General features: G+C 35.4%; 1 long non-coding RNA gene across 1 annotated transcript in view; it reads right to left on the reverse strand.

Annotated features, from left to right (window-relative positions):
- LOC141430628 (uncharacterized) overlaps nucleotides 1-3,052 on the reverse strand; it is a 36,315-nt gene extending 33,263 nt beyond the window's left edge. The window contains exons 1-2 of the long non-coding RNA XR_012451648.1: nucleotides 2,869-3,052; nucleotides 2,636-2,768 (exon numbers count right to left, since the gene is read on the reverse strand). This is a non-coding gene — a long non-coding RNA (uncharacterized lncRNA). The remainder of the gene's footprint in view (nucleotides 1-2,635; nucleotides 2,769-2,868) is intronic.
- Between the last annotated feature and the right edge of the window lie 12,219 nt (nucleotides 3,053-15,271).

The following is a 15,271-nucleotide window of genomic DNA, read 5'->3' on the forward strand; positions in this document are numbered from 1 at the left end:
TTCCAAGAGGCATTTAATAAATTGGTGATTTATCTTCACATTTCTTTTCATCTTCTTTTCAACTTTAATTAGATGAAATATGTAGGCTTTCGCATTGAAATTTACCTGAATTAATTTTATTTTTGGAGCAATTTCGACATTATGTCTTTACTTGCGACGGTATGACGGTTCTGATAGAAAATCAGCGCTGCAAGCGTCGCTGACTCAGCATTATGCCGCAGCCGTTTCACTTATGCGGGGACACACAAAATCGTGAATGTATTGTCATGTTTTCTTTTATTTTAGTTGTTTATTCTTATTTTTAAATTTTGTTGCATTTGTGTGTCTTTGTGAATGTGAATAAATGTATTCTTTCTTTCTTCTTTGTGAGAATAAGTACTTTAACTAATCGACTGGATGGCAAACGAGCAAGTGGGTCTCCTGATGGTAAGAGATCACCACTGCCCATAAACATCTGCAACACGAGGGGTATTACAGATGCGTTGCCATTGCCAATCTAGAGGCCTAAGATGGGATACCTCAAGTGCCAGTAATTTCACCGGGTGTCTTACTCTTCACGGCAGGATGGTGATAGCAATCCGGGCGGACCTTGCACAAGGTCCTACCACTGGCAATAATCTGCGAAATTTACTCTAATACCAACTCATAAATCACCAAACATCAAAAAAGGAAATGTTCCTGACAAAACAAATATATTAAAACCCTCGCACAACACAGAAAGCCAACCGTTAGCGAAATGTAAGCTTGCATAACGAAGACTCATTCCCCGGCTTATGTATATTATGTGTAGTTTCATCCCAAAGGCCGGTCACGTTTGACAAAGATGAGACATGCGAATCCCTAACGAATGTTTACTTTGACTTCGTATTGCTACAGCTCTGTATGCTGAGCTGTGCCTGAATATTTCTGTTCCACGCTTGAATACAGACTTTCACTTCTCATCAACCCTTTCTTTTGTTAACTGTTTTTACGAGTTCAAATTGGAAAATTACCTAGTCGCGATTCACTTTTATGTTTACTTATATTAATAATCATTTCAAAAGTTGAACTTTCATTGTTAACCCTAAATGGAATGTTGTCATACGGAGATAATTATTTGTCAGTGTCTACAAGCACGTTTCTAGGGATCGGCAATTAATAAATCATAAAATATTGTCCGTGGCTGTACAATGTGATATTGAAACATTTTTAATTTTTACTGTTAAATTAATTGAATTGAATTGAATCCCTTTTATAAAAAGTTATAAATCTGCTATAGCAATATGTGTGTTTTGTTCATGTCTAGCAAAGGCAAAAAGCAAAGCGACAGATAAAAGCAACCAAATATTAATATTCGTAAGTTTAACAAATTATTTTATCTGTAACAAATTAATATTGTGGTGCATGAGTACGTGATAACAAACAACAAACAAAAAAGTTTGTTTTAGGATCTGGTCCCATGAATATCATGTCAGATACATTCTTATAATTACAAATAAATCTAACTGGCTGGTGTATTTTATTGGCAAAAAAAATAAGAATCTAAGCACAAATGTTAAGTATTTGGTTACTTTGGTTACCTATGCTGAAATTGTTTATATGTTGCAGATTTCCTAATCCATTAACGATCATATTATTGTACTCGGATATTTCACCCGAGTTCTCCGTTTTGCTACAAAAACGCCAGGATTGATTTCATCTTCTGGACCTTTTTCCGATAAAACCATTATTTATAAGAATACAAGTACTTAATGAATACTGTACCGGCAAAAGAAACCCTTATAGGGGCGAACAAATAGGAAACATGTATACGTCTTATGATAGAATGGAGCTACTGCCTTCGTGGACTTAGCTACTAACAAAAGTTCTTTGTATCTTGGCAACACTATTGTGTACTGTACTCCACGTGTATCTTGTAAAGATATCGCATCCCAATTGAATTAAAAGCAATCTTGGAGGTATTCTTTACACTTGTAACTATAGCCACACAACTACTACATAACTGGTAATTACTTGGTTGATTAAAAACCTATAGAAGTGTCCCACTGCTGGGCAAAGGGCTCCCCTCATGTCCTCCACTCGACCCGGTCTTGGGCAATCTCTGACCAGCGGCGAAGAAAGGCGTCCAGATCATGCCGCCATCGACGCCTGGTCCTGCCACGCCGCCGAAGTCCGCCGTTTTGTGGTATCCAGTCTGTGGCTATTTTAGCCCACCTATTGGGTTCCATACGGCTGACGTGGGCTACCCAGTCCCATTTCAGGCTGGCAATCTCGGCACCCATATCAGCAATGCGTGTTTTGGAGCGCAATACAGTGTTCCGAAACCGGTCAACCCGTTTCATTCCCAACATACTGCGCTCCATTGCTCTCTGGCAAGTTTGGTCTTCTGTAACTCAGTAAGTGACCATGTTTGAGCACCGTAAGTTAGGACAGGCAATATACACATGTCGCCGAACTACCGCTTCCGCAAAATTTGAATAATTATATTTTTTAATTTACAAGTATTGTGATCGCCGAATACTCGGATGGTTTTATCTGATCTGAATTTTTTAGGGAGCATAACCAAAGTAGTCGACTATTTTTTTTCAAATTGGATGATAAAGTCATATTTGAAGTTGGTAAGTAATTTTTCCTATTTATAAAAGTAGCTACTTACAAGTTAATAAATACTCGTACACAACACCGGCCGGCCGACACAAGACCGGTCTGAGTGGACAGCCTTGGGGGAGGCCTATGTCCAGCAGTGGATGTCTTTCGGCTAACATGATGATGATGAAATACACAACCGTCTGTCACAAAAAGACTCATTCAACCAATCTATTAAAATAATTAGATGTGAAAATCCATTTAAGAATTAAAAAAAAATGCTAAAACTCAAAGTATTCTTACTTTGTTGCAGTTTCCCAAACTCCATTCCATTCCAGCAACCCACGAGTAAGCAAATATCCCTATTCGTAACCAAGCAACATTATAGCTACAGCAAAGTTTCAAACACAATGCAAGTGATAACAACGGCGGCAAACACTCGTTAACTATCACTGTGTCCAGCTCCGACTGAGCCGGTATGCTGCCATCAAACAAAAGTAAACTGGGACAGCAGAATACATAAGTTACGTGGTTACATAGATGGAAATTAAGCTTTGCCGAGGCTCATGCTTATTTGAATACGTAAAACGTGGGTTCTTTCGTTGGTAATCATTTCTAGCTTATATTTATTTAACGAACTCCTTTGTAAACTGATGTGTTGACAAAAAAAAAACACGAATATCTTTCGTTCTTAACACATTTCCTGCAGGCAAAACTGCGGGATAATTCTGGGAAATAAACTATTAACTAGGTTACGTTACAAATCTGTTAGAGAAAAAATAAGTCTTTTCTGTATCGTTCAAAAATGAATGACAAAGTACAGACGAATAAAAGCTGAGTTCGGATAACGCCAGTTTAATTAGCGTTTATGCGAGGAAGAAAGGTTTAGTGCGTCTGGTAAATTCATTAATTCTTAGCAACATTGAAGGTGATGATTTTGTTTCGTAAAGGATATATATTAAACATCATAATAAAACTAATTAAGTATTCATTTTACTGCTTGTAAAGTATAACCTATTATAAACACAGTTATTACTTAATTTTATGTTAGTTTAACATTAGTTTGTCTTTATCACTGCGACTTTTGCCGTTGCCAGATAAAGACAAACGCAATATAGTATAACAGATTGACAACTTTTTAACATTTAGAGGGTTAGACTTTCTAAATGTGAGCATAATGAAAAATAAGAATATATGTTAAATATAGGGTTTTCAAGACACATTTTTTTTTAATTATTTCAAACGCGCTATTTCACCTCACCATTGATATGTATCCAAAGTTATCATCTGCAATGATTGTTTTGTAATCAAAGGTATTATGCTATGTTAAAGCAACTACAGTAGCAAATGCAAGGTTTATTTAGGTTTATATCAGTAGACCTCTCCACATTGCGATTGGAACGGGAGTCTTGCCCCGAACATTTCCGTTGAGCCGATTGGTAAACGGACACGATTCCGTTTTCAGCACTGGCCAAGCAACGTCCACTGGCTTTGTGTCTGTTATTCTCTTTGATGAGCACAAGTGGAGTGCTATTATGAAATGTACACCGTAAGATCTTCTTGAATCCACTTGTTAATTACAAAATAAAACAAGCCGGTTGAAAATAAATAAAAATAAAAGTACTTTAATTCAGATCACAAAAATCCATATTCTTTGTTAGTGTTACAATCTAGTGTTAGTCGATTTACTTCGAATTTTGTAGTAGCCCCCTGTATTGGCGGGGATCCATTATTTTATTCAGTTGTTTTCTTAGCGTCTTTTTTTGCCGAGCTGTGAAGTGTTTAAACACAAAATAATTTTATTTTTTTAATTTTTTTTCCTCGCAAAGTCATTGTGTGTATCACGGGCAGTAAAAGAATTACAAACTCGAGTCATTAGTAAAAGCCCTCCGCCTTCGCGTCGGCTTCTAATAGACTGTCGTTTGTAATCCCCTTCTTACGGCCCTCGATGTACAATGCACCATAGCGGACCGCATCTGTAATGAATTAAAACTCATGATTTGATCAATTCTCTGCGAACAAATTTTAAAATGATACAAACTATTTTCATGTCAAAATATATTTTCTTAGATCAGTACTTATGTAGAAGGAATGTACAAGGATACCCCGCCTTTGAGCAGCGTACGTGGCAATGCTGGAAACAAATTTTATAAGGTGCTATATAAAAACTATGCGCTGAGGTGCGGGGTGCGGGGCGTCACCCCCAGCTGTAATTTGTAGGAAACCACTCTTTTTGACCTTTAAAGAAAAGTGCTCACTATTAGAAATGGTTACACTTTGGCACATTATGACGGGAAATATGGATTACGTATGTATGAGTGTATGTAAAAGTCCGCGTGTAAAATGTTACTACTTTCAAGTACTAAATGTTATGACGCGTTCTACTCGAACTATTTCGAAGAAAGTATGTGTGAAACAATTATAAAATGATATAAACGGTGTTGATTTAGGGCGTAAAATAAACTAGAAAAAAAAACAGTTGATTAAATTTAAGCAATGCACGTTTGCACCTCATCATGTTGCAAATAAAGCAACATTGCTAAGTATAAGTTGGGATAGCTAAAATGTACCAAAAGATTACTTGTTTCATCTATACAATAAACAATATAAAAACATTCAACGAACCGTTGGTATTTACGAAATTACTTAGTTATAAAACAAAAAAAAATACTTTTTCAGATTCTTATTCCCACGCGAAAACAATGTTAATTAAGTTTAGGAACTTAATTAACTTTTTCAAATAACATCGCAACAGTTATTTACTGAAACGCCTTTATACGGTGTCTATTAAATCTTTCTGTTACGGTAACGATTATTTGAGAAATAATACTTCGTTTTAATTCTAATGTTTGAAGATGAAACTACCGTGAGACTCACTCATATTTTAATGCTATAAATCGAGTTTAGCTCGACATGTTTCGGGCTAATTCGTAGCCTTTCTTCTTGGAGCAAAGTGACTCTGCGGAGGCTGCTGCAACACGCGCACTGCGCACCACCACTGCTTGCGCGACTACCCGATTAAACCAAATCTCGTCGCGTTGCTCCAAGAAAAAGGGCAAGTATTAGCCCGAAACATGACGAACTAAACTCGATTTAAGACGTGAGTTATCCGGATTTATTTCATTAAATCTGTATATATAAAGTTCTGTTTAAGAAAACACATGTTAAAAGCAGCCACAAAGTACTGTCTCAAATTTGTCACCTAAGCCTAAATAAAACCGTGGTAAAGTCGGGTAAAGTTTAGGGATGCAAGCAGTAGGCGGGAAGGGTAAATATTCGTTAACTATTCCTTTGTCACGTCTTGCCGGCGTGATGAGCGTGTCAAAGCCACCTTACGTTCTGCCAACATGCCGGCGCAAACTGAAAATATTCAAATGCGAATATTATCTGCTTTATGAAACTCCTTTGTGCTGCTGTTTACCTAGTCGTCGAGTAATCAAAAGGATACGTTTAACTAAATTGAATCTCTGAAGTATGTTTGTGAGTTTAGTATTCCTTTGAATTCACAATGCTTAATTAAGTAAGTACCTACACTAAAATGAAATTAAAATTTTCAAGTCTTGTTGCATTCTAATTTAGTAATGTAAAGTAATTGGTGTTGCAGTAAAACCTCTTTTTCGGAAAGAACAACAAACGGTTATAAAACTACATCTGTGTGTTGCAAAGGGCAAAATGTGAAAGTGTGATGTGATTTTAAAGACCAATATTAATTTAAAATAAGTTTAACGAGCGTATTTTATGAATAATGGGGTAAACATTAACACTCATATTCTAAAAAAAATAATAGAAACTCGTCATAGCAAATTGCATGTTTTTTTTGAGTCTGACAAATTTCAATATCATATATTATTATTATTATTATATATTATTTTTCGAGGCAAGAATGCTATATTAAGTACCTATATCTTTTTCTAAATTACTTCCTCTCTTGTAAATCCCAAAATTCAGCTTAAACTTATAAACTAGTAAGTTCTGACATAATTTTCATTTCAACAAAGTTATACAAAAAGAGCAATAAAAACATAGTGCCAACACACCGAACAGTATTACACAATATTTAGTCTAGTGGTTATTCGAGTACTGGGGCTAAAGTACTAGGTAACTGCCACTTAGGTTCCTATATTTTGCTAACGTCGGGCGCAGGACGGCAAATGCAACCAAGCGAAACTTGTTGCTTAGATTACTGCAATACCACAACAAACCTGCCTGGTTGAGGCAGAATGGTTTGGTTCCAGCGATACGTCTTTTGTATGCACGGAGTTTACAATATTGCGTTTTATTAGGATTTGTCGTACCGACAATAACGTATAATCGATACCAGTTTTCAAAAACAAGATTGAAATACAATACTTGTTTTAAAAAACCGGCCAAGAGCGTGTCGGTCACCCCCAAAATAAGGTACGTGGCCATTAGGAAAAAATGAAGTAATATTTTTCTAAGGAGTTCATATTTTGTACGGAATATTCCCAGTTTAGGTATATTTTATACCTTAGGCTGCTATTTACTCTTAAACTACTTATAATTCTCAAGAAAACTTAACCGTTATAGTTTTCTATACTTACTACCATCCTGAATTTTTTCAAATTTTTCCACCCACCCGTTTAGATTTTAGAGGGGGGGACGCTCGATTTTATTGAAAATTTGCACTTTAAAGATGAATATTTTGCAAACAGATCACTAAATCGAAAAATTGTTTTAGCAACCCGCTAATGGTTTTAAAAGACCTATATTTTTGAATTTTTTATTGTACCATTTTGTCGGCATAGTTTACATATGTATTCGTGCAAAATTACAGCTTTCTAGCATTGATAGTCTCTGAGCAAAGCCGCGGACGGACAGACAGACAGACAACCTTACCTTACCTTATAATCAAATTATCAAACGGTAAAATTCATCTGGCAGTTTAACCCTAACTATAGCAATATAATACCGATATTTTTATTGAATCGTAACAAACTGTACAGTAAATGATACAGTGTACCGCTATTCAGTAAAATTAGTGGCCAGTACCGCTAACACGAATGCAACCTCAAAGTACCCTAGGCTTAGAACTTTTCAGTCGCCCCTCGTACATATCCATCTCCTTTTAATCGACTTACTTCTGCTCTGCTGCATAATCCATATAACAAATAACAAACGAGACCTAAATCCATATTGTTTATACTGTGGAGAACAACTAAAGACTCCCTATAGAGTAATAAACGGGCCTATTCACTCCACCGCAACTCACTCGAAATAATCCCGATAGGTATAGTTAAACTGCAAATGTATGACCGACCGACGCTGCCAATATAACGGCCAAATATATTAAAAAGGCGTGAATTCATTTATTCAGTTCAACCGTAATTAAATATTATTATAACGAACTCAGTTTACAAGTACCTAAGTAAATAATGTAACTATTTTCATATTTAAAAATAACAAGTAAGTGTTAACTGCTCAGTAGCGTTTGGGGTAAGGGGATTTTTTTCCCTGTATTTTAAATAACTTCAAAACAAAATCTTAACATTTTTAAAAATGTATTTGGGACGATAACAACGAGAACTTTCATTATTACCTATGTTACACGATCTTATTTGCAATTCTTTTAATTTAATTTTCAAATGTACCCCTAAAAGTGGCCCCCAACTTTAAAATTCACATGTTTACATTACAAGTTCGTCTTTAAGTCACTGACTCACATTGATGTGCACCAATTTTCAACTTGACCGTCTTTTTTCCCTTTTAAGGTAAGGAACCTTAAAAAGGGGAGACCTTTTATAGATGGGCATAAATCTTAATACGTTTAATGTGTGAAATTTCAAGTTCATTGGTGCATCGTGGAGAATGAAAGGCTTTATTGAAAGAACTGGGATTGTTTTAATCTTTCACGAGTTTTTTTGCAGTTTCTTGTTACCATGGATATCCTAGTCGCTTTTAATTAACAGCCGGAATGTTGGCAATAATCAGAGTTCGGTTTCAACCCAGTCTTAATTTGGACCAAAATGTGTTTTTATATATCTGTTTGTTTGCTGTTTTTGAACGCTGTTAGACTAAAGAGTTTCATCTTAATAATCAAGTCGAACAAAGTATGATTTCATGCATTGCAGTTTAAAAAATTTGGAGAGGTCATACGATTATAAGCTGATGACAAAGCAAGAAAATATAAAAATATAGCAACTCGCCAATGCTGCACCTATACGAAGCTTCTTAACCTCGGCTTGAAACCCCCGCTTTCCATTGACCCATATAGATCTAGGCACACGGCAGTTTTGTCAGTCAAAGTTCGCAAAACACAAAGGCAACACGGGCCGTGGGTTATACTCGTATTACACGAACCATTTCGAGCAGTTTTTGTCCTCTAATTTAAAGCTTACGCGCTTATAATTTCACGAGTCTTGTAAGGTCGTCTCCTAATTAACGAATGTTGATTTTCGTTAAAAAGCTTCTTACCGTTTACGAGATCTTGACGTCCGAAAATCACTAATTTTGCAACAGATTAACTTTCTCATCAAAATATTGCACTACAAAAGACCTAAAAAAATAGAAATTTGCTATCCAAATAGGTTAATTATGTATGTACAAAGAAAAAAAACTGAAAAATAGTGCAGACAATACAACGATTATATTGAGCGCCACAATATAGTAAGCATCTCACTACAATCACGATCACATTATGGTTTTCTATACAGAAAGCATAGTGAAAAACTGGCATACGTCATTGAGAAAAGAATACAAGGTAAGCCACAAATTTTGACATTTTTGTCTTTTTTAGGGTTCCGGAGCCAAAATGGCAAAAACGGAACCCTTATAGTTTCGCCATGTCTGTCTGTCTGTCCGTCCGCGGCTTTGCTCAGAGGCTATCAATGCTAGAAAGCTGTAATTTTTCACGGATATATAAGTAAACTATGCCGACAAAATGGTACAATTAAAAATTCAAAAATAATTTTTTTTAGGGTACCTCCCATAGACGTAAAGTGGTGGTGTTTTTTTTTTCTCATCCAACCCTATAGTGTGGGGTATCGTTGGATAGGTCTTTTAAAACTACAGGATAGTAGTAAATATATCAAACTTTCAAGGAAAACTAACGGCTAAGTTTGCTTGAGAATTATTAGTAGTTTATGAGTAAATAGCAGCCTAAGCTATAAAATATACCTAAACTTGGAAGATTCCGTATAAAATACGAAATCCTTAGAAAAATATTACTTAATTTTTTCGTAATGGCTACGGAACCCTATTTTGGGCGTGTCTGACACGCTCTTGGCCGGTTTTTAGATCTATTTTAATTTAGCATATTTTTTTAAAAGTAATTCATGACTATTTCCCGGTGTCGTTTGTTGCGCATCTGCTATTTCTTAGATATAGTAAGCAACCGTTTCATAAGCTCCGTCTCCGAAAGGAATTTGTTAATAATGTCAAGTTTTACGTAGCAAATAACATATCAAAATAATTTTCAGCACGTTCGCGTAGCGTCCGAAGCTTTGAAAAATCTTGGTTTCCAAAAAACTCACTAATTTTGTGAGCGCAACCGCTTATGAAATTGGCATTTTTTTCACATTTTTGTTCTTGACTGTAGCATTCACACTTCAAACACTTTACGTTCAGTGCAAACTGAACACTTTAGAAAGCGCAAACACAACAAAAGTGGGCACTAAGCGAACCTGAAATAATCATATCCTTTATTCTAGTAAAGCGATACCTACGATCGCCCAACAAAGCGGGCATTAGATTGTTTCTTTGTAAAACTTGTACACATGAACTGAATAAGAAATCGAGTTAGTTCGAAGTTCGATTAGTTCGTACGTTTTATATCTACATCCTGCACACACATTTACACATCCTGCGATGCTAGCCTAAATTCTAAGCTAATTGTATGTAACCTTAATCACTTCATGACTATTCATAAAATTATAAAAAGTAATATCAATACTAGGTAAATTCATCGTCCTATTCAGTAGATACGCCAGTAGGACAATTTATGTAATCTCGATCGAAAAAAAATTTGTTTTCCTCATGTAGGTAGCGCAATTTTCTGACAAACTTATAGGTTTTATAAAAACCTTAACTAAGGCAGGTATTCCCAATTTGTGCACTGTCCCAGGGGCGTCGTGTGTCCACCTCTTTTTTTATGCTTATGTTTTGATTTCGTCCCTTTTTTCTAATAAAAAATATAAATGTTCAAAATAGTGTTTTTCTGATAACGTGTTATTAGGCTTGTAGGCTAGGCTAGTACTAAAATTGGTAAGTATTTTAGGGGGCTGGCTTGAGGGGCGTCGTAAAAAAATGGCGTCACAGTGCAAATAAGTTTGGGAAGCCCTGAACTAATTTATCACAGCACAGTATTACAGTTTCACCAAAGCACTGTGAAATTGTATATAAATTTATAAGAATATTTGAAGTAAGCTAATGATAATGTAAATCTTGTTTTTGGGAAGATTTAAATATACATTTTTAGCCGTGTTTTATTTCTGTTTTAATAACTTGTTCGCTTGAGAAAGCCACGAGCAAAAACATTTCTTTTGACCACTCAAAGGGATTACGAATCAAGGGCATGTGTATGATTATTTTCCAAACTTCTGTTACTGTGGGTCGCTTTGATTTTAGATTAACGTGAGATAAGTTTTTCTGAGAAATCATGTTGTAATATAATGCATTAGTTTTTCTTACTTCGAATAGATTTTTTTCGATTGACCGACACTCTGCGATAAGACCACGAACCACAGGTTAAGAACCATTATCAATATATGCTACTTTATTTCGCCTCTATTTACACAGGATCGAAAATTTTACTCGAAATCTAAAATTTTTAACCATTGATTGAGACAACAATGACGTAATAATTATTTGTCAATTTTCGTAGGAATATCGTAAAATCCGGAAAAAAGTGAACTTCCGGACCTAATGATTCACGAGGGCTAAACCGGGTTGGACTAGTAAATAAAAAAAATGCCTGTCGCTGTTTTGAATTTTTTGCCGTCTTTTGTTTTGTTGCTCAATATGATAATCTAAATCAAATTAGAAATGCCAGGCGTCTAGCGCAGTGGCGTTTATTAGACAAATAAAATACAAGCCGAGATGGCGGTGGGATCTGCCAGACCTGTGTCAAGTGGTAATTACAATTTACCACCTCAATCGCCCAGTCACCAAGTAAACAAACGTCTTTGTCTAATTTAAATGTCCCTTTTTGAAATAAAATTGTAAGTTTATATATGTCCATGATAATATTATAAAGTACTAAATTCCATTATAAATAATAATTCCATTGTAGTACTTAACTTCGAACTACAGATAGTGGAATATTTTCAAGTCTCAAATATTAATAACGTTTACGATACTTGAAGCCGTGGTGGCCGAGTGGTTTGACCTATGGCCTCTCAAGCAGAGGATCGTGGGTTCAAACCCCGGCGTGCACCTCTGAGTTTTTCTGAATTCATGTGCGAAATTACATTTGAAATTTACCACGAGCTTTACGGTGAAGGAAAACATCGTGAGGAAACCTGCACAAACCTGCGAAGCAATTCAATGGTGTGTGTGAAGTTCCCAATCCGCACTGGGCCCGCGTGGGAACTACGGCTCAAGCCCTCTCATTCTGAGAGGAGGCCTGTGCCCAGCAGTGAGACGTATATAGGCTGGGATTATTATTATTGTTAAAATGAAAGTCATCTGAATTCTTAATTTTTAAAGCTAATTGTACATACTGTAGGTACATACTGTATTTGTACATACTTTTAACAGTAATTGATTGTAAATAAAATGCACTTCTTGATAATTAAATCTAGTCAAAATACCATAAACGGGACTTATCACGCTATTTTTACACGAGTAATATTTACCTCGACGTTTCGGCAACGTTACAGTTGCCGTGGTCACGAGTAGACGAGTTGACGTGGTCTACTCGTGACCACGTGAACGTTGCCGAAACGTCGAGGTAAATATTACTCGTGTAAAAAAAGCGTGATAAGTCCCGTTTATTGTATTTTGACTATGAGTGAGAATCACGAAAGTTTAAAACGTTAAATTAAATCTAGTGCATAACAATCTACAAACTGTTATAATATAAATATATACAAACAATGATGAATGGACGATGATAACAAAGGAATATTTAAAACTCAAAGTCCTGTCCTACTTCTAATCACTTGACTCTCGTAATTAAGGAATAAACTTCGACGATAACGGTACAATAACAAAACAAGTTATAATTACGTATAACGTAAAACAGTAATAATGCAAAATGGCCCCTACCTACCCATCGTGCACGATACCCAACACCTCTTAAATTGCATTCTCCTCCGTAATTCTAAAAACTGTGCAATTATCTTGAAGAGGCCATTAAACATATTTTATTGTTCCCTTCCTTGTTTATACTGTTGCGAGCCGAGTGAATTTTTATGGGTGTAACTTTCTTAATTAAAATATTTCATTTAATTAAAACTGTTCTAGTCTACGTCGGATAATTAGTAGCGAAGCGGAATTGGGCAGAATAGTTTTCGTATTTTCATTTAGTTGCCTTAGTAACTATGGAAATTTTTATTAAGGAAATGATTAAATAAACGACAATAAAACGTAGTGGTTATATTCTCTTTGTGTTGAATTAGTACAGACATAGATACTTATATATTATACTTAGCTGTATGTATGAATTATACACTAATAATTACCACATTATTATAATCATCAAAACATTTATATGGAGTATTATAGCCTTATATGGGTGTGAGGCCTGGACCATGACATAATGGGATAGGCAAAGTTTAGAAGCATTCAAAATGTGGTGCTGGCAAAGAATGGAGAAAATTAGTTGAACAGAAAAGTCACTAATGAAGAGGTTTTGGAAAGAGTGGAAGAGAAGAGAACATTAATGGAAACAATAGAGAATCGGAGAGGAAAAATGATTGGTCATTTTATATGGCATGATGAGTTCGTAAATGTAATCTTAGAAGGAAAAGTGGAAGGGAAATTCCCAGGATTGACTATACAAAGCAAATAAAGAAGAATTAAGGTTGCCGTCATGTCGTTTATGGAGGTTAAGGAGGCAGCTTTGAGTAGAGAGAAGTGGAGAGCTATTTATCGGCTACACGGACAAGAGTGTAACTCTTAAATAAGAAGAAGGGAGAAGAATTGCCAAGGTTCAACTCACGTTTTTACAAAACAGGCGAGGGGCGAGTCGAACTCGCGTGGAGAGGGTTCCCTATGATGAAATATTAAATTATTTGTGGTTTTTTTATCGTGCCCCTCATATGTAAACCGTATATTTCTGGTAACTTTTACTGTAATATACAAGCAAACTGTTATTTTCCGTACTTTTTTCAAAATTCAAGTTTCAGAGGTAAGGCTGGAATGGTACATTTTTTAAAATTTTCTATTAGGCTATATCGTTCCTTTTTTACAAGCTTTTTTTTAGTTTCACCTGTCCCGTTGTCTGTCTGTCTGTCTGTAATCAAATCTTGCAAGTTGAATTCGACCAGCTTCCAATAGTTGGATTTACTCTCATCGGTAGTGACATCCTGGTAGTCCGACCAGGATCGTCTCAGCAGGACGGAACTTCTCAACAGTTAATGGCAGCGACTTAAAATTTGGTACGGAAATGTATTTTAGATGACATGATCACAGTCAACAAAAAGTACAAAGTTTTTTTTTTCGTTCGTCTAGGAATGCTTCCAATTAGGTCCCATAAGCACCAAATCAGGATCGTAAAAGGTGACGAGCAGTTGACATTACTCGTAAACTATCTGATGTTTTGTATACCTGTATCAAACCTGGATTGTTTTTTTTTGCAGTAGATACCAAATAAAAAAAATATAACAAAAAAAATTAACCGACTACAAAAAAACATTGAAAATATTTTTCTAGCAGTAGTTGTCCTCAGCATATCCAGCAGGAGTCAGCCCAATATACAATTAATATGTGTAGGTGAGGTAGACTATAGGTCCACTCCTGCTGGCTCGTGCTGAGGCACCGACTTCAGACTGGTAGAAAATTATTTACAAGTTTCTCAAACTCAAACTCAGTTTTTTTTGTAGTCGGTTCAATTTTATGTTATAACATTTATTTAACACGGTTCACTTAATTATTAGTTTAAGTATAAAATATATCTCACGAGAGCTTATTAGTACCTAATACTATGTATGGATATTGAATATTACCAATAGATAATAATAAATCACGTAGACTTATGCCTGTTTCCTTTGTCCTTATGTTGTTTATTTTTTCCCAATAAACAGAGACGGCATTACATTTATTTGTCACATAAAATTCAGTAAGTGGCCTTAATTTGTTTAAATATTAAAGTACCTACCTCAACGTTGCAACACCATTGGCTGTTGCAATAAAGCCAAAATGTCGAGGTAATTAAAAAAACAAAAGTATGTAATACAATACATGTAAGTATGCATGTGTCCAACAAGCCAATATAAATAATAATAATCGCGAAAGTGATAATAATTCCAACTAAACAATTGGCCGACTTACTTTATGTGATGCTTGTAGGATACGCCGTTACTTCATTTCTTTATTTCAAGAAAGAACTTATTGCAATACCTAATCAGAAAAAACAAACGAATGAAAATTAAGGTGTTCGCTGTGGATAACGAGTGCTTTGCAGAACTCAATTTAACCAATATTGGGTGGGGTGTTATAATTTGTCCTTTTTTGTAGGTACCTGCATTATTAAGCAATTGAATGATGCAATACGTCTAAACTTAACGGGACATTAAACATTCATAAA

Source organism: Choristoneura fumiferana, chromosome 8 (assembly GCF_025370935.1).
Source record: "Choristoneura fumiferana chromosome 8, NRCan_CFum_1, whole genome shotgun sequence".
NCBI classification, from domain to species: domain Eukaryota; kingdom Metazoa; phylum Arthropoda; class Insecta; order Lepidoptera; family Tortricidae; genus Choristoneura; species Choristoneura fumiferana.